At 38.9% G+C, this 19,026-nt stretch overlaps 1 protein-coding gene across 2 annotated transcripts in view; it reads right to left on the bottom strand.

The window, feature by feature from the left end:
• Positions 1–10,401, bottom strand: part of ODF2L (outer dense fiber of sperm tails 2 like) — a 47,580-nt gene extending 37,179 nt beyond the window's left edge. The window contains exon 1 of one of the 2 annotated variants that reach the window (XM_073007143.1): positions 10,093–10,401. The gene's annotated coding sequence lies outside the window, so the exon portion shown is untranslated. The other variant, XM_073007142.1, reaches the window with a different exon arrangement.
• Positions 10,402–19,026: the final 8,625 nt, after the last annotated feature.

Raw genomic sequence — 19,026 nt, 5'->3', positions numbered from 1 at the left:
ACTCCTATTCCCAACTCAATCTAGAATATTGGTGATAACGAAAAGAACAGACAGACATTACTTCCAGATTTTACTAATGTAATTGTTTTTACTCACACCTGTAGATGTCACTTTAAAAATGTGAATATTTATGAATTTCTTCAAAACTACTCCAATTGAAGTAATGAGTTAGAGCTTTGGCAACTATTAAGGCTCTGTTTTCCCAACTCTAACAATACATGGTAATGTGTTCCCTGACTTCATTTTATGTTTACACAAAATCAAAGGTTATATTCAAGGTTTTCTACATTTTTTTCAGATATTTACCTCTTGTAATTTAGTTTTGTATGTCTATATTACAAAACATATTATATTCAAGAATTTTTAACACTTAAGAGTAGAAGTGATATTACAGGTTGAAGATTATTTATATTAGCCATTCAGAAACCTTCCAAAGTGTTCATAAAATGTACTTATTTTATCTGAATGTCCTATATACTGTAGAGACAAATATTTAGGAAACAGGCCAATGAAGTATGGTCAAATTTTTTAAATGCCAGAAAGTGAAGTCCAAAAGGAACTGCTAAGTAACCAACTTAGTCTAGGATGATTCCCTTGAATGCTGCAAATATGCAACATCTATTACAAGGGTATAACAATATTTTGAGCTATCTATAGACTAGAAGAATTACAAGTATACAAAATCAAATAAAAAACCAAACCTAAAAGTTAAGAATATGCTCGGGATAAGTCACTGCAATCAAGAGAACCATCATCTACTAATTCATTCAGTTGCAAGAGCTATCCCATACAGAAAGCAACTGGTACCAACCCTTCACTTGTTTAAATATTCGTCATATTTGTCTCTCTGTGGACTGGAATCTCAAGAAAGAATGTCTTTTTTATATTTCAATTCTCAGCACCTACAAGCCTCGTAAAAGCTAAGCAAAAATTGAAGGAAAACACATAACGCTTAGAGCTCTTAAAAAATATAATGACTAAAAACTGTTTACCTTTTTTTAAATTCACCCCTTGATTTGTCTTTTCAGGGATCATTAAAAGAAAAATGGTTCCTATATTTGCAATAAAGGTTAAAAAACAATGTAAGAAGACAGAAATTTTCAATTTGTAAAAAATATTTTACAAGATAAGACTAGTTTGGTATCAGTATTTTTTTTTTAATTTATTTATTATTATTATACTTTAAGTTGTAGGGTACATGTGCATAACGTGCAGGTTTGTTACATATGTATACTTGTGCCATGTTGGTGTGCTGCACCCATCAACTCGTCATTTACATCAGGTATAACTCCCAATGCAATCCCTCCCCCCTCCCCCCTCCCCATGATAGGCCCCGGTGTGTGATGTTCCCCTTCCCGAGTCCAAGTGATCTCATTGTTCAGTTCCCACCTATGAGTGAGAACATGCGGTGTTTGGTTTTCTGTTCTTGTGATAGTTTGCTAAGAATGATGGTTTCCAGTTGCATCCATGTCCCTACAAAGGACACAAACTCATCCTTTTTTATGGCTGCATAGTATTCCATGGTGTATATGTGCCACATTTTCTTAATCCAGTCTGTCACTGATGGACATTTGGGTTAATTCCAAGTCTTTGCAATTGTGAATAGTGCTGCAATAAACATACGTGTGCATGTGTCTTTATAGCAGCATAATTTATAATCCTTTGGGTATATACCCAGTAATGGGATGGCTGGGTCATATGGTACATCTAGTTCTAGATCCTTGAAGAATCGCCATGCTGTTTTCCATAATGGTTGAACTAGTTTACAATCCCACCAACAGTGTAAAAGTGTTCCTATTTCTCCACATCCTCTCCAGCACCTGTTGTTTCCTGACTTTTGAATGATCGCCATTCTAACTGGTGTGAGATGGTATCTCATTGTGGTTTTGATTTGCATTTCTCTGATGGCCAGTGATGGTGAGCATTTTTTCATGTGTCTGTTGGCTGTATGAATGTCTTCTTTTGAGAAATGTCTGTTCATATCCTTTGCCCACTTTTTGATGGGGTTGTTTTTTTCTCATAAATTTGTTTGAGTTCTTTGTAGGTTCTGGATATTAGCCCTTTGTCAGATGAGTAGATTGCAAAAATTTTCTCCCATTCTGTAGGTTGCCTGTTCACTCTGATGGTAGTTTCTTTTGCTGTGCAGAAGCTCTTTAGTTTAATGAGATCCCATTTGTCAATTTTGGCTTTTGCTGCTGTTGCTTTTGGTGTTTTAGACATGAAGTCTTTGCCCATGCCTATGTCCTGAATGGTACTACCTAGGTTTTCCTCTAGGATTTTTATGGTATTAGTTCTGGCTAGGGCAATCAGGCAAGAGAAAGAAATCAAGGGGATTCAGTTAGGAAAAGAAGAAGTCAAATTGTCCCTGTTTGCAGATGACATGATTGTATATTTAGAAAACCCCATTGTCTCAGCCCAAAATCTCCTTAAGCTGATAAGCAACTTCAGCAAAGTCTCAGGATACAAAATTAATGTGCAAAAATCACAAGCATTCTTATACACCAGTAACAGACAAACAGAGAGCCAAATCAGGAATGAACTTCCATTCACAATTGCTTCAAAGAGAATAAAATACCTAGGAATCCAACTTACAAGGGATGTAAAGGACCTCTTCAAGGAGAACTACAAACCACTGCTCAGTGAAATAAAAGAGGACACAAACAAACGGAAGAACATACCATGCTCATGGATAGGAAGAATCAATATCGTGAAAATGGCCATACTGCCCAAGGTAATTTATAGATTCAATGCCATCCCCATCAAGCTACCAATGAGCTTCTTCACAGAATTGGAAAAAACTGCTTTAAAGTTGGTATCGGTATTTTATACACAACTTTTCTAAAAGTTTTATCATAAAACAAAGTCATAAAATTTTTCTGCTTCATCACCTATAATTGGTAACTGCCACTTATCTTAAAGGGTAAACAAATAAATAATAAAATCAATACACTGTAAAAACAGGAATTCAGAATGACTTTCTACCTAACATTCTAAAATGGAATCTACATTACTGATTTCTCAACACACAAGGAAGAGAACTATTTGTCTCAGGTATTTCCATGAAAATTGTCAACAATCATCTTCTCCAGGATAAATACTGTTCAGATTCCAAGGCACTCCACTGCTTTTGTGTTGTGATAACTGTATAACAAAAAATATGTTGAACAAAAATGTAATAATTTTCTTTAGCATAAAAAGTCCTACTTTATAAGAAATGCTATTGTTTTATTGGATCAAATGTATTCTTGCATAGAAAAGCAGACATTTCACAATAAGATGTTTTTAGTAATGTAGAATATACTGTTAACTGACAAATGTATTGTACTTTTGTACAACTTGTCAGTGGTGGGTGAAACAAAGACCCATATTCTGTATACATGTTTAATGATCAAATCCTTTTAAAGATAACTTAAAAATTCTTCAAACTGAACGATAAGACTGACACAATCTATCAAAACCTCTGGGATACAGCAAAGGTGGTGCTAAGAGAAAGGTTCATAGCCTTAAACGCCTACATCAAAAAGTCTGAAAGAACACAAACAGAAAATGTAAGGTCACATCTCAAGAAACTAGAGAAACAAGAACAAAACAAACCCAAACCCAACAGAAGACAGGAAATAACCAAGATCAGAGCAGAACAAAATGAAACTGGAAACAAAAATACAAAAGATAAATGAAACAAAAAGCTGGTCCTTTGAAAAGATAAATAAAATTGATAGACCATTAGCAAGATTAATCAAGAAAAGATTCAAATAAGCTCAATTAGAAATGAAACAGGAGATATTACAACTGACACCACAGAAATACAAAAGATCACTCAGGCTACTATGAACACCTTTACACACATAAACTAGAAACCCTAGAGGAGATGGATAAATTCCTGGATACAACCCTCCTAGCTTAGATCAGGAAGAATTAAGACACCCTGAACAGACCAATAACAAGCAGTGAGACTGAAACAGTATTTTTAAAATTACCAACAAAAAAAAAAGTCCAGAACCAGACAGATTCACAGCTGAATTCTACCAGACATTCAAAGAAGAATTGGTACCAATCCTATTGACACTATTCCACAAGATACAGAAAGAGAGAATCCTCCCTAAATCATTCTATGAAACCAGTGTCACCCTAATACCAACACCAGGAAAGGACATAACCAAAAAAGAAAACTACAGACCAACATCCCTGATGAACACAGATGCAAGAATTCTTAAAAGGTCAGGCGTGGTGGCTCACACCTGTAATCCCAGCACTTTGGGAGGCCAAGGTGGGTGGATCACAAGGTCAGGAGTTCAAGACCAGTCTAGTGAAGATGGTGAAACCCTGTCTCTACTAAAAATACAAAAATTAGCTGGGCATCCTGTAATCCCAGGCTGAGGCAGAAAAGTGCTTGAATCGGGAGGCAGAGGTTGCAGAGGGTCAAGATCGTGCCACTGCACTCCAGCCTGGCAACAGAGCAAGAGTCCATCTCAAAAAAAAAAAGAAAAAAAAACCTTAACAAAAGACTAGCTAACCGAATCCAACAACATATCAAAAAGATAATCCACCACGATCAAGTGGGTTTCACACCAGGGATGCAGGGATGGTTTAACACCCACAAGTCAATAAATGTGATACACCACATAAACAGAATTAAAAACAAAAATCACATGATCATCTCAATAGATGCAGAAAAAGTGTTTGACAAAATCCAGCATCCTTTATGATTAAAACCCCCAGCAAAATCAGCATACAAGGGACATACCTCAAAAGTCATCTATGACAAACCCATAGCCAACATAATACTGAATGGGGAAAAGTTGAAAGCATTCCCTCTGAGAACTGAAACAAGACAAAGATGCCCACTCTCACCACTTGTATTCAACATAGTACTGGAAGTCCTAGCCAGAGCAGAGAAGAGAAAGAAATAAAGGGCATCCAAATCGGTAAAGAGGAAGTCAAACTGTTGCTGTTTGCTGACGGTATGAATCTATACCTAGAGAACCCTAAAGACTCCTCCAAAAAGCTCCTAGAACTGATAAATTCAGAAGTTTCAGAATACAAAATTAATGTACACAAATCAGTAGCACTGCTATACACCAACAGTGACCAAGCTGATAATCAAATCAAGAACTCAACCACTTTTATTTATAATAGCTGCAAAAACAAAACAAAATAAAATAAAATACTTAGGAATATACCTAACCAAGGAGGTGAAAGATCTGTATAAGAAAAACTATAAAACACTGCTGAAAGAAATCATAGATGACAAAAACAAATGGAAACACATCCCATGCTCATGGATGGGTCAAAACAACATTGTGAAAAGGGCCATACTGCCAAAAACAATCTATAATTTAAATGTAATTCGCATCAAAATACCATCATCATTCTTAACAGAACTAGAAAAAACAATCCTGAAATTCACATGGAACCAAAAAAGAGCCCACATAGCCAAACCAAGACTAGGTGAAAAGACATCACATTACCCAATTTCAAACTATACTACAAGGCCACAGTCACCAAAACAGCATGGTCCTGGTATAAAAATAGGCCCACAGACCAATGGAACAGAACAGAGAACCCAGACATAAACCCAAATACTTACAGCCAACTGATATTTGACAAAGCAAGCGAAAACATAAAGTGGGGAAAAGACACCCTATTCAACAAATGGTGCTGGGATAACTGGCAAACCCCATGTAGGAGAATGAAATTGGATCCTCATCTCTCACCTTATACAAAAATCAACTCAAGATGGATCAAAGACTTAAATCTAGGCCTGAAACTATATAAATCTAAGACCTGAAACTACAAAATTCTGGAAGATGACATCAGAAAAACCCTTCTAGATATTGGCTTAGGCAAAAATTTCATGACCAAGAACCCAAAAATAAATTCAATAAAAATAAAGATAAATAACTGAGACTTAATTAAACTAAAGAGCTTTTGCATGGCAAAAGGAATAGTCAGCAGAGTAAACAGACAACCCACAGAGTGGGAGAAAATCTTCACAATCTATACATCTGACAAAAGACTAATATCTAAAACCTACAATGAACTCAAATTAGCAAGAAAAAAAACAAACAATCCCATCAAAAAGTGGGCTAAGGACATGAATAGACAATTCTCAAAATATATACAAATGGCCAAGAAACACAAAAAAAATGCTCAACATCACATCAGGGAAATGCAAATCAAAACCACAATGTGATACCACGTTACTCCTGCAAGCACAGCCATAATCAAAAAATAGTAACAGACGTTGGCATGGATGCGGTGAAAAGGGAACACTTCTACACTGTCGGTCGGAATGTAAACTAGTACAACCACTATGGAAAACAGTGTGGAGATTCCTTAAAGAACTAATAGTAGAGCTACCATTTGATCCAGCAATCCCACTACTAGGCATCTACTCAGAGGAAAAGAAGTCATTATATGGAAAAGATACTTGCACATGCATGTTTATAGCAACACAATGTCCATCAATCAATGAGTAAAAAAACTGTGATACACATATATATATATATGATAGAATACTACTCAGCCATAAAAAGGAATAAATTAATGACATTCACAGCAACATGGATGGAATAGAAGACTTAACTTTAAGTGAAGTAACTCAGCAATAGAAAACCAAACATCATATGTTCTCACTCATAAGTGGGAGCTAAGCTATGAGGATGCAAAGGCATAAGAATGAATCAGTGGACTTTGGAGATTCAGTGTGAAAGGGTGGGAAGGGGCTGAGTGATAAAAGACTACAAATTGGATTCAGTGTACACTGCTCAGGAATGGGTGCACCAAAATCTCACAAATCACCACTCAAGAACTTACTCATGTAACCAAACACCACCTGTTTCCAAAAAAATCTATGGAAATAAAAAATTTTGAAAAACCATTTAAAAATCCTTAAAGATGAGCAATTTTAAAACATTTTAAAATGTTTAAAGATTTAAATTTCCTATACAGAGACAATTTTGCCAGTCTACTGCCAAGAGGACATGTACTTAAAATCTTTTCCAGGAGTGCTCTGTAGGCTATGCTGATCCAGCTACATTCACTAAACTATGTTCCATTTTGGCCAACAGCAAGCATTTGGGGATAACTGTTCAGGGACCATGATGCTAGCCATGGCCAGAGAAAAAGGAAAATCATGGTACATGACCTTCCTTAACACCTAGATCAGACTAAGTAAACTAACCAACTTCAGACAAATACGTATTTTAAAGCAATCTCTCTGAAGAGAGTAGCATACGAATCCTGCAGATTTTGTTTTGCCAAACACGAATTCTTAGAAAACTAACTTCCACTGGCTTCAAACACAGCTTCCACTGAAAAAAGTCACCATGAAATATTCAGCAAGGAACACAAAGTAGATACAGGAATGCTGTTTTTTTTCCCCTTACTATTCTGGACACTAGACAAAAGTTTACTAGAGAGGTAATTGTATGGGGGAAAAAAAAAAAGGACAGGAAGCTTGGAAACAGGCAAAAAGCTGGAAAATAAATCTTATGGGTAAAAGCTACCAAAGTAGAAAAAACATTTTCTGATACAGAGAGATTATATTAGATAACTAATTCACCAATGCCTTTCTCCAATGAATAAAGAAGGATGTATATTTAAAAGATGGGCTGCAGATTGGATAATATAGGCAGAAGAGTTGACAGCAAGAGTGACTGGTCTGTAAACACGGCATGTACTTCAAAGCCAACATCCCATTTCCTTCTCAAAGTGTTGCCCTGATTTCTCCAGCCAAGAACTCTAAAAAAAGGTATTTTCAGAATCCTATAGTTTAGAATTAAATTGCTCCATAAATGCTCATATTTTAGTTCTCTTTTAAACCTGCTATTAACTGTAAGGACAAATATAAGCATCACTCTCTGCCCTAAAAAATTACCTAACACAGTGGAGAGCATAGATTAGGTTCTCAAATATAAGTTAAGGTGACTAAATTATTTATTGTTTAAACTCGGACACTTTTAAGTGTCCATATAGAGCCCACTTACCCGGAAAAAGGCTGGGCCAAAGATGTTCAGAATACTGTCTAATCCCAAATAAAGCCACCATTCTTTACCAGATAAACATAAAGCATATTCCTTTCCTTCAACATGACAGCTGTTGCCATTTACTGAGCAGAGCACTGACTGACCTTATAAACATCTCACAAAAGCTTCACAAGGTTGCTATTAAAAAGCTATAAATAAGGAAATTAAATCTTAGAAGGGTTAAATCGTTTGCCCAAGGTTACAAGTAAGGAATTGGTGGAACTTAGCTTTGAATTAAAAGTCATGAGACGGTGAAAACCTGTCTCTACTAAAAATACAAAAAGTAGCTGAGCCTGGTGGTGGGCGCCTGTAGTCCCGACTACTCGAGAGGATGAGGCAGGAGAATCACTTGAACCCTGGAGGTGAAGGTTGCAGTGAGCCCAGATTGCGCCACTGCACTCCACTGCGACAGAGCAAGACTCCATCTCAAAAAAAACAAAAAAAAAAAAAAAGAAAAAAAAAAAGGCCGGGCACAGTGGCTCATACTTTAATCCCAGCACTTTGGGAGGCCGAGACGGGCGGATCACGAGGTCAGGAGATCGAGACCATCCTGGCAAACATGGTGAAACCCCGTCTCTACTAAAAATACAAAAAATTAGCCGGGCGTGGTGGTGGGCGCCTGTAGTCCCAGCTTCTCGGGAGGCTGAGGCAGGAGAATGGCGTAAACCCGGGAGGCGGAGCTTGCAGTCAGCCGAGATCGTGCCACTGCATTCCAGCCTGGGCGACAGAGCGAGACTCTGTCTCAAAAAAAAAAAAAAAGGTCATGAGATACTAACACATAAATATAAAAATCTACAAAGCAAAAAGTAACACACAAACTTGCCTTAATTCAGTCAGGTTTTAATACTCATAAATTCAATTTAGATTCAAAAGATGAAGACTGTTCTACACAAGGAAATGAAGGAAATGAGTAATGAATAAAGATTGAGCTACCTAAAAGCACAGACTGCAATTCTAAAGAGGGAGAGCACACCGCGACCAGATCACTAAATTCTGTTGTTCTGAAGTTTGTCACAGGGAACTTTTAGGATAGAAAAACTACACTATAAATACACATCCATTGTGAAATTAGAAGATGAAAAAGAGAAGCAAAAAGCAGATCATAAACAAGATCATGCCATTCTTACTATAAGAGGAACATCACAATTTCAAAAGCAGACAGGTTTTCTGCGGTTTGTTTCTTTAACCATAACTAAGTTGCACTTAAAACTCCAAGAACCTCATTCATTCAAAAACACTTGAAACCGTACTATGCGTTGGGTGATGAAGAAACTGTCTTCAAAATAGACTTTATCCCCAACAGCAGCCCCAGTATGGTTATTCTCAGTAAACAACAAGCACCACCACTCACTAACCACCTACATTCGGTGCCACCTTAATGGCCCTCTGCTTATTTAATCTCGTATTACAACCACCCCAAAGTGATGATTACTGTCTCCATTTTACAGTTATCAGTAAGCAAGCCAGGAAGGTTAAGTGACCTAGACAAGGCCACACAGCGGGTTCAGTGGCAGAGCTGGGACTGAACACAAGTCGGCCTTTAGCACTCTCCACGACCCTAGGCCAATCCCGCACTACAGGGGTCGCCTATAGGTGCTGGGACCTAGAGGAATCCTAGAGAAGGAATTATTTCCTGAGGATTCCTGGAATATGCCTCACTTATGAAGCCCCCAGGGCTTCCCACAATCTGATATATAACATGAGGGGCGCTTAAAAGCCAGCCCAGTGATTAAGAGGTCACTATTTCTGAAAGAAACGCAACCATATCCAGGAACGGCCCGGTCAGGACTTGGTTCTGGACAAGCCCACCTCACGCTAACATCTGCCCTGATGTCCCAGCGACCACACCCTTCCTAAGAGCGAGTCTCGCCGCCCTTTTCCCAGGCCAGGTAGTCAGCCTGAGGGAGGTGGGGGGTTTAACGCGGAGGGGGCTGGGTGGGCGCGAGGGCCTTTTATTTCCGGGACCCACCACGGCCCTCACCTCCACACCTCCAGGGGCGCCCACGGTAAACGCCCACCAGCAGCTTTGCTCCCCACAAAGTCGTCCCCAACCCAAAAGGCGTACCTACGCCCCCGCCGCTGCGTCCGCACGTCGTCGTGACGTCAGCCCGCCGTCGCCGCGCTATAAAAAGGGTCAGAGGCACCACGGCTGCTGCAGTGCAAACTCTGGCAATCCTTCTGTGCTCTTGGTCGGCTAGGAGGGAGCGGGACGCATGAGGCACTACAGTGGGTAGAGTAGGAAAGAAGGCAAGGGACGCGAGGTGGGAAGCAGGCGAATTCCTAGACCTGCTTGCCGCGGAAGAATGCCCTCTCAAGTGGAACAAAAGCTCAGCTAGTAACCGGCTAGTGGCTTCTCTGGCAACGGCGTCTCCGCCCCTCCCGTCAGGCCGCAGCAGGCTGCGGATTGGTCCGGGTTAGGGACGGCGGGCAGCGCCTGTAGCTATTGGCGAGGGTGAGGTACGGGGCAGGGAGGGGAGCTTCGTCTATCCTTGTGTCTCGGGTAAGCTTTTTTTTTTTTTAAGCGTTTGTTTCTGGAAAAGGACGGCACTTGTGTACATTACCGAAAGTCATAACTGAGCCCAACTAGAAAAAAAGGAAATAAAGCCAATTCCGAGTTTTCTGGCGCTTGCCCTGTATGTGTTCTGCTTTCGCGCTTTTTTTTTTTTTTTTTTTTTTTTTTGAGACGGAGTCTCGCTCTGTCGCCCAGGCTGGAGTGCAGTGGCGCGATCTCGGCTGACTGCAAGCTCCGGCCCCCGAGTTCACGCCGTTCTCCTGCCTCAGCCTCCGGTGTAGCTGGGACTACAGGCGCCCGCCACCATGCCCGGCTAATATTTTATTTTATTTTTTGTAGTTTTAGTAGAGACGGGGTTTCACCGTGGTAGCCAGGATGGTGTCGATTTCCTGACCTCGTGGTCCGCCCATCTCGGTGTCCCAAAGTGCTGGGATTACAGGCGTGAGCCCCCGCGCCCGGCCTGCTTTCACTTTTTAAAGGAAAGATCTGAAAACGTGAAGGCAACTGCGACCGGAAGAAACCACCTTTTAAATGTATAGTGGTATTTTTAGCTGAGATGCCTCCCTAGGCCTCAGGTTTTTTCCTGTTAAATGAGGGAGCGTGATGATGTTCTCCAAGGTGACTTCAAGGTCTCAAAGTCTTTTGTATCTGCGCTACAGCCAGCTGGTCAGGTTTTTAAAGTCCTGAAGAAGCAAAGCAAGATTTAATTCGGAAAAAATCTTCATTCAACGCCTCTACTTAATATTCATCTTAAGAATCGTACACCAACATAGGAAGTTCACAGGTAGAGCAACTGTCAACTGAGCCGTAACCGTGGCATACTGCTACCTAATAATTGGTTTCACTAAAGCACTCCAGCAATGCTTTTTCCCCACTACTGTAATTGTCCCTTTTAATAATTTAAAGCGAGAGACAGAATTAATACATTTTCAGTAAAGGGCCAGTAATATGGTTAGGCTTTGAGTCCCCAGCCACATCCCATCTTCAATTGTAATCCCCATAATCCTCATGTGTCAAGAGAGAGACCAGGTGAAGGTAATTGAATCATGGGGGCAGTTTACCCCATGCTGTTCTCGTGCCAGTGAGTTCTCAAGTGATCGGATGGTTTTGTAAGGGGCTCTTCCCCCTCCACCGGGTACTTCTTACTGCTGACTTACTAAGAAGGTGCCCTGCTTCCCCTTCACCTTCCACCATGATTGTAAGTTTCCTGAGGCCTCCCCAGCGATGTTGAACTGTGAGTCTTATTAAACCCCTTTCCTTTATAAAGTATCCAGTCTCGGGCAATTCTTTATAGCAGTATGAAAATGGGCTAATACAGCCAGATAGTAAGTATTTTATTAATGGATTTCGCAAGTCATATGGTCTCTGTGATAGTATTTATCTCTGCCATTGTTGTACCAAGAAAAGCCATAGATGATACATAAATGTAAACATATGAGCTCACTAAAGTACATTTGTGTGTAGGATGCAACACTACAGTGTTGGGTAGAAATTGTGATTTCTACCTTCATGGCAACAAATAGGGACTAGAATGTGAAAATAGCGAACAATGAAATAGAATAAAGATACTTGAATACAAATAATACTTCAAAATTAAAAAGCAGTATTTTAGATAACCTTCTGTTTGCAGAGGACAAACAGAAGGTTAAATGAAAGTGTGATGGAGAATCACCACCTTTACATCTTTGCACTCTTTAATAGTGCCACTAATCACTGGAATTCCCCTAGGACTATGGTATTGCCTTTGGTTTAATCTTTTAGTAGATAGGGGCAGTTCAAAAGGCTTCCACTTTGTCTTCCCATTATAATAGCCATGAGTCAAAAAGCCAATGTCAAGATGCTGTAAATCTCCTTTAAGGTTATGACATTCAGGTCTCTTCATTAGTTCTGGTAAATTTTTTGCTGTACAAATTAAGTAGAATCTTAGTAGACTATCCATTTCAATTATAGGGACACTGATTAATTATCAACTCCTAAAGATCCCCGCTTAGTCAAACAACATGATACGTCCTGCTGGTATCATGGTAACAACAGGTATCTCATCTCTGATGGCTCAGTAGTATCACCTGGCCTCTATCACTTTGGGATCTTACTATTTCCATTAGAAAATTAGGGGTTTCATGCAATGGCAACATCTTCGTCCCCAGGCTTATAGAATAGCAGCTACAGAGCTTTTAAAGGATTCTGGCATTCCCTATATTTTCCTCAATGCTTTAGTAAAAAGAAGGCCCTTTGACCCTCTCAGAACACCTTTGAAAGGAGATGACTGGTTCACACATGATAAATCTATTCCTACAGTACTATTCCCTAAGTCTTCCTTAAAAATTGATACATACTAGATGTACATATTTTCAGGGTACATGTGATAATTGGATACATTTATATGAATGTGTAATGTGTAAAGATCAAATCAGGATAGTCAGGATATCCATCACCTTAAATATTTATCTTTATGCTATGAACATTCAAATTGTTCTCTTCTAGTTATTTTGAAATATACAATAGATTATTGTTAACTATAGTCACCCTACTTATCTGTCAAACACTGAGTCTTATTTCTTCTATCTAACTGTATGTCTGCACTCATTAATCAACCTCTCTTCATTACCCCCTTCCCTAAGTCTTTTAATTCATTCCTCTAAAATCAAGACATTTCTAACATCTCAACTGTATTTAGTTTCAACCAACCAACAGAGCAAACCTTGGCAGCCACTCCCAGATGTTCAAAGCAAGCACAGTGAATTATGGTCTCTGGTAAATATATTCATATTAATATCTTGGACACATCAAAATATTCCGTCATCCCTGGTCTGCCACACTTGGAATTCATTATTTTCCATAGGCTTCTGCCAATATAAATAAGCAAAATCTTGCACTTTTTTGGTATGAAAGCCTTCTCCCAGGTCAGATCTTATTTCTTCTATCTAACTGTATGTCTGCACTCATTAATCAACCTCTCTTCATTACCCCCTTCCCTAAATTCTTTTAATTCAGTCCTCTAAAATCAAGAGATTTTAGAAACTGTTTAAGAACAGCCTACTATATAGTAGTATTTCATTGTGTAAATATACCACAATTTGCTTATTAGCGCTCCTGTTGATAGATATTTAGGTTGTTTGCAGCTTTTAGTTATTATGAATAAGGCTGCTATAAGCATTCTTTAAAAGGCATTTATTAACATATGCTTTCATTTTTCTTAGCTAGGAGTATGTTTAACTTTACCAGCAGTATATGATGCTTCCTGTTGCTTCACATCCTTGCCAACATTTAGTAAAGCAGTATTTTTTATTTTAACTGTTCTAGGGGATGTGAGGTGGCAGCTCACGTGGATTTCAATTTGTGTTTTTTTGGTAATGAATCACGTTCAGTACCTTTCAGTTATTGACCATTTGTACATGATTTATGAAGTGTTGTTCAAGTCTTTTACCCATTTTTGTATTGGATTGTTGTTTTATTGTTGATTTTCAGGAGTTGTTTACATATTCTGAAAAATGATTTGTCAGATATATGTAACTAATATTTTCCTCCTATTTCTTATCTATCTATTTTCTTAATGGTATCTTTTGAAGAGAAGAAAATTTTTATTTGAGACATCTAACTTACCAGTATTTTTCTTTTATAGTTTAATGTACCACAACTCCACATTTGTGAAGTTGCCATGTTTTCTTTTAGAAGTTTTATTATTTGAAGCTTTCATAAGTAAGTATATGACGTATCTTGAATTAAGTTTTTTAGGAATGATATAAGGAGTCAAGATTCCCTTTGTTTTATACAGATACCCAATGTGGTACCACCGTTTATTTAAAAGACTTTCTCTTCCCCATTGAATTAATTTAGTGCTTTTGTTGAAAATGATTAGACCATATGTGTGTGTGTGTTTATTTCTGGACAATCCATTCTAATAATTTATAATCGAAACATTTGCCTACATCACATTCTCTTGATTGCTGTAGTTTTATATAAGTCTTAAAATTGGGTAGACTCCATTTACTACAAAGATGGTTGTCCACAGGGTAAGTCAGACAAGAATTGAGCAAAGTCTTGGGGGAACAGAACAACATTGCTTTTACAAGATAGAGTATCAGCGCATATCTTAGTTTGGAGTGCTATAACAAAAATATAGACTGGGTGGCTTAAACAACATAAATTTGAGAAGTCCAAGATCAAGGTGCCAGCCATTTGGTTCCTGGTGAGGGCCCTCTTCTTGATTTGCAGAAGGATGCCTTCTTGTTTTACTCCCACATGGTGGAGAGAGAAGGGAAGCAAGCTCTTTCATGTTTCTTCCTTTTATAAATAATAAGATCTTTGCTTTGTATAGAATTATAAATTACAAACTATTATTTTGCTTAATCCTTTTAACCAACATGAGGTGGGCAGGTTGGAGGATATTAGTTCCCATTTTACAGGCAGAGTGAAAACACTGTAGCCATTTTTAGTATAAAAGCTGGGATATAAGACCTGGGATTCCATATTCACCACTGCTTTTTTCCATGACTTTGTGATACATCATTTAAAAGTAATCTGATTTCACAGTGTTTTACAGTGTAAGAATAACATCTATAGTATCTATTCCTGGCAAGTTAACTCTGGAGCCAACCAACCTAATTGATGGCCTCATAAGATGGCACGTTTTAAGGCATTCTTATACCTCTAACTCAATTTCCAGCTATATTTGAGGGCCCCATAAGCCAACATGTAGAATGTTCTGAAAGGATCAGGAAATACAATGGTCAAGCATGTTTTAAAGTTTAACCTAGGTCTGGCACATCTTCGTCAGTTGCTCAGATGGCAAGCTGTAGGATTGAAGGGAGTAGTGCGAGGATCCACTTGAGGGTGGACACTGATGAAAAACACAAGCAGTATCAGAGCCACTGTTTTCAGGAAATCCCTAGAAGCCTTGTTGCTAGTTTCCTACATTATTACCAGCAGGACAAAGGGCAATACTTTTGGAGACTAGAATTTCAAAGAAAAGATTTATTAGGCTGCCTGCCTGGGGCCTAAAAAGCCAGATAGTGCTAACTTTATCCAGGCCAAACCAAGAAAACGGTTCATCCCTTCCTGATCTGCGTTTTGAGGAGAGTGCTGATCATCAGAGAAATCAAGAAATTCTGTCCTGAAGCCCAGGAGAGAAACGGTGGGCATTTCCCAGAGTTCTAGGAGGCATAGGGGCAACACAATCTGCCATGTAAAGAGAAAAAGCTATCTTGGTAAGCTTTGGTCTTGCACAGGACATGGAACCAGAAATGATCAACATCAGGGCCTGGGTGACCAGTCCTGAGAACAGCAGGACTTCCTCACATAAGGTGCCTAGGTCCCTGAGGAGAAGGGTCTAAACGCCCTAAAACTGCAAGCAAAATTTTGAGTGTGTACATGTTTTTCTGCTGAAGAGGTCTTTCATTCTCAAATCCTGAGCTTTTAGAGAAGAAGACTAAGCCAGTTGCAGGCTAGAATACAGAACACACCAGTTATACTTAGAGTCAGCCAAGTCTGAGAGCTCACAGAGCCATCAGTGAAAAGTTGGAACATAGACGCACAGGAGAGACAACTAAGTTCTTTTTGTGCCATTCTTCCTAACTGTATTTCAAGTCAATTAAAAATAAGGCCTCAGGAACCGCTAGATTCAAGTATGCCCCTGGGCTTGGTGCACTGCTGCAGGAGTCTTAGGGTGTCTTGTACAAAATGCTTATTCACTCATGAATATTAAACCCCAGGATAGAAGATGCGACAAAGCAGGACTCCTTCCTCCATGGCCTATGCTGATTTCAGAGGATGTGGCAGCCAATATGGAGAACACGGAAATGTTTCCTTAGAACTGGACTGTGCCGAGAGGTGCCTGCCATGAACATAACCTGCTGTCTTTTCCCTGACCCTTCCCTTCAGTTTTTGACAATAGAGCAGTAAATAATCTTCTCTGAAGTTATTTGATATCATTTCTGAAAAGCAAAAACACATGCTTCCAATACACTACTACACTGTGCTTTCAGGTATTCTGGATCTAGTTCAGCTGTGGATGACCTCACTCATGCCTTCACTCTGATAGCCAGGTGAGCCCATTCCCTTGAAGAAGCCCACCATATCATTCTTGGTAGCATGACAGGCCACCAAGAGGTGGAAAGGGTGCAAGAACAATGAGATCTCCTGGAAATACTTCCCCAGGAAGGCAATTTCACAAATGACGTCTTTCAAGCAAATAATGCCAAACCTCCCCAGGTGCTCCCCAATAACTGTGTTGTCTGCCAGAGGGAATGGTCTTACTTTTGACCTTGACTTGCCCACGTTTCAAGATGAGTTCCTGGAGAGACTTCAGATTTAGAAATCCCCAGGTCACATAATGTTCCACTATATGTGCATTTCTAGGCTGAAGGTGGAGGGGTGGGGAGGGGGTGACTTCTACAAAGACACCACTGAAAAACGTCTTCAGGTAAAGTATTATGATGATTCTCTGCACCAGTAAACTCACATCATTAATCCTTTGAATGCATACAACAAAGGCTGAGGAGTGTTTATCTGGTTGTTTCAAGGCACAAGGTTTTACATCTAGTCATTTGAGTTGCAGCTTGTCATATTTGTGCTGCCAAGAATCAAATAGGAATGATTCCAGTCTCTCAAACCTGAGTCCTTTTCCTTTCCTCTGCTCCTTCTTTGCTATAAAGTGCCTGCTTTGACTGAGTGGCTTTGAGGACTCGATTTCCTAGGAACAAAGGAATTTTTCTTTGCTCTTGCTCTGCCGACTTTCTAGTGCTAGTTACTGACCATGCGCTCCCCACTGTCATGTCTCTTCTTACAAGAGCAATAATCCCATCATGAGGGCTCCACTTTCATGACCTAATCACCTCCGAAAGACCCCATCCTTAAATACCATCACATTCAGTATTATAGTTTCAACGTATCAATTTTGGGGAGTGGGGGATACAAACATTCAATCCATAGCAATGGACAACATGCTACCCTGAACCTTGAAAGGAGGTTCTTACCAGAAACCATCCAGAAAGGAACTAACTACCCCAGCACTACACTAACTAAACCTGTGGAGGTAGGGCTAAGTGTGGGCCTGGGGTGAGGGTGAAATGGGTTGTTACAATTACACAGTAATTAGCAACAAGGGCTTTGGAATCAGACCAACCTGTATTCATGTTTTCTACCAAGAAGTCTTGGAAAAATTACTTTACTTCTCTGAGGCTTCTCTATTAAAAAACTAAGGAATAATTCTACCCATCTGATAGGATTGTTGTGGTAATTGAAGCCGTATTTGTAGAATACCTTGCCTTATCACTGATAAATCGTATGTGCTCTATAAGTGGTAGGTATTGACAATGATTGTTTTAAGGTGCAAAGTACATGATGCACAATCAAGAATGTTTATCTCTTTTCATCCAGATATTTTCCACATAAGTTACAGTCTTCAGACATGAGCCTTTTTTTAAAGGAGAGTAATAGTATATGTGAATCTAGTTTTCCCTCTAACTATAAATGATTCCAGTAATTACCATAATCTGAAAAAAATCCAGGATGTTTGACCGGTTAAATAGTTACTGTCAAACTTAGCCCACCTTGCAGCATATGTTCAATGTCTACAGTCAATGAAATTAGGTCAGGTATTAAACATTTAATGCATTGTATTACATAACCAGCTTTTAAATCTGTTTATTTTAAATGCTATTCAGAAAATAACACTGTTTAACCTTGTATTTTAAGCTTAATATTCTGTCCTCTGGGACATCAGTGTTTGTCTGACCAAAGGGAAATGATGCTTAAGTATAAAATTTACCTTTTAAACTATGTTATCACTTGGTTTTCATTAGCTATTAAGGGCTTTTTAAAGGTAATGTAAGCAACTTAAGTCTTATGGCATAAAGATGCTGTGTGGTCATAGAGAAATTAAGACACTTTCTATTCTTGTATTGTTTGAAAAATCCACTCATATAACCAGAAATTAATTTGAGAGCTAGTGAACTATTTAAAGAACCCTCAGAAAATGATGAACTCCTAGGTGCCAAGTATAAAGAAAACCATTTATAGGAAGACAGAAAGTGGTCCTTTGGACACAGAAGCTTAATAATGCAGGGATACAAATATGAAACTGCCATAGTTAGCACATGTGTGGTCTAGGACACACTTTAAGAAAAGCTTTAGAACCCTATACAATTACTTTGCTTTTTCCCTTTTTTCTTTTTAACGTAGGCTTGTCTACTTTGGATGGATATTTTTCAATAGGTCTTTCCCCCGCTAGCTTATTAAGCTAAACATGATCCTTTTATTTGGAAAAGAAGGGCTGAAAATAATAATAATATGTTCATCAAAATGTTACATAGCTTACAGATTAAACCACTTTATGTACATGTTTCCAAAGATTGATTGACACTTTTTAGAAATGTCAGTGCTATTTTCTGAAGTGCCTTTATCAATCGTTATCAGCTTCAGCTGGAAGTAACAGGATACCCAACTGTTAAAGTAGCTTAAAGAATAGGGGCTTTCATGACTTCTCAC

Source organism: Chlorocebus sabaeus, chromosome 20, assembly GCF_047675955.1.
Source record: "Chlorocebus sabaeus isolate Y175 chromosome 20, mChlSab1.0.hap1, whole genome shotgun sequence".
Classification (NCBI taxonomy): Eukaryota; Metazoa; Chordata; class Mammalia; order Primates; family Cercopithecidae; genus Chlorocebus; species Chlorocebus sabaeus.
Note: the sequence above shows the minus strand (reverse complement) of the source record. Positions and strands in the feature narration are given on the sequence as shown.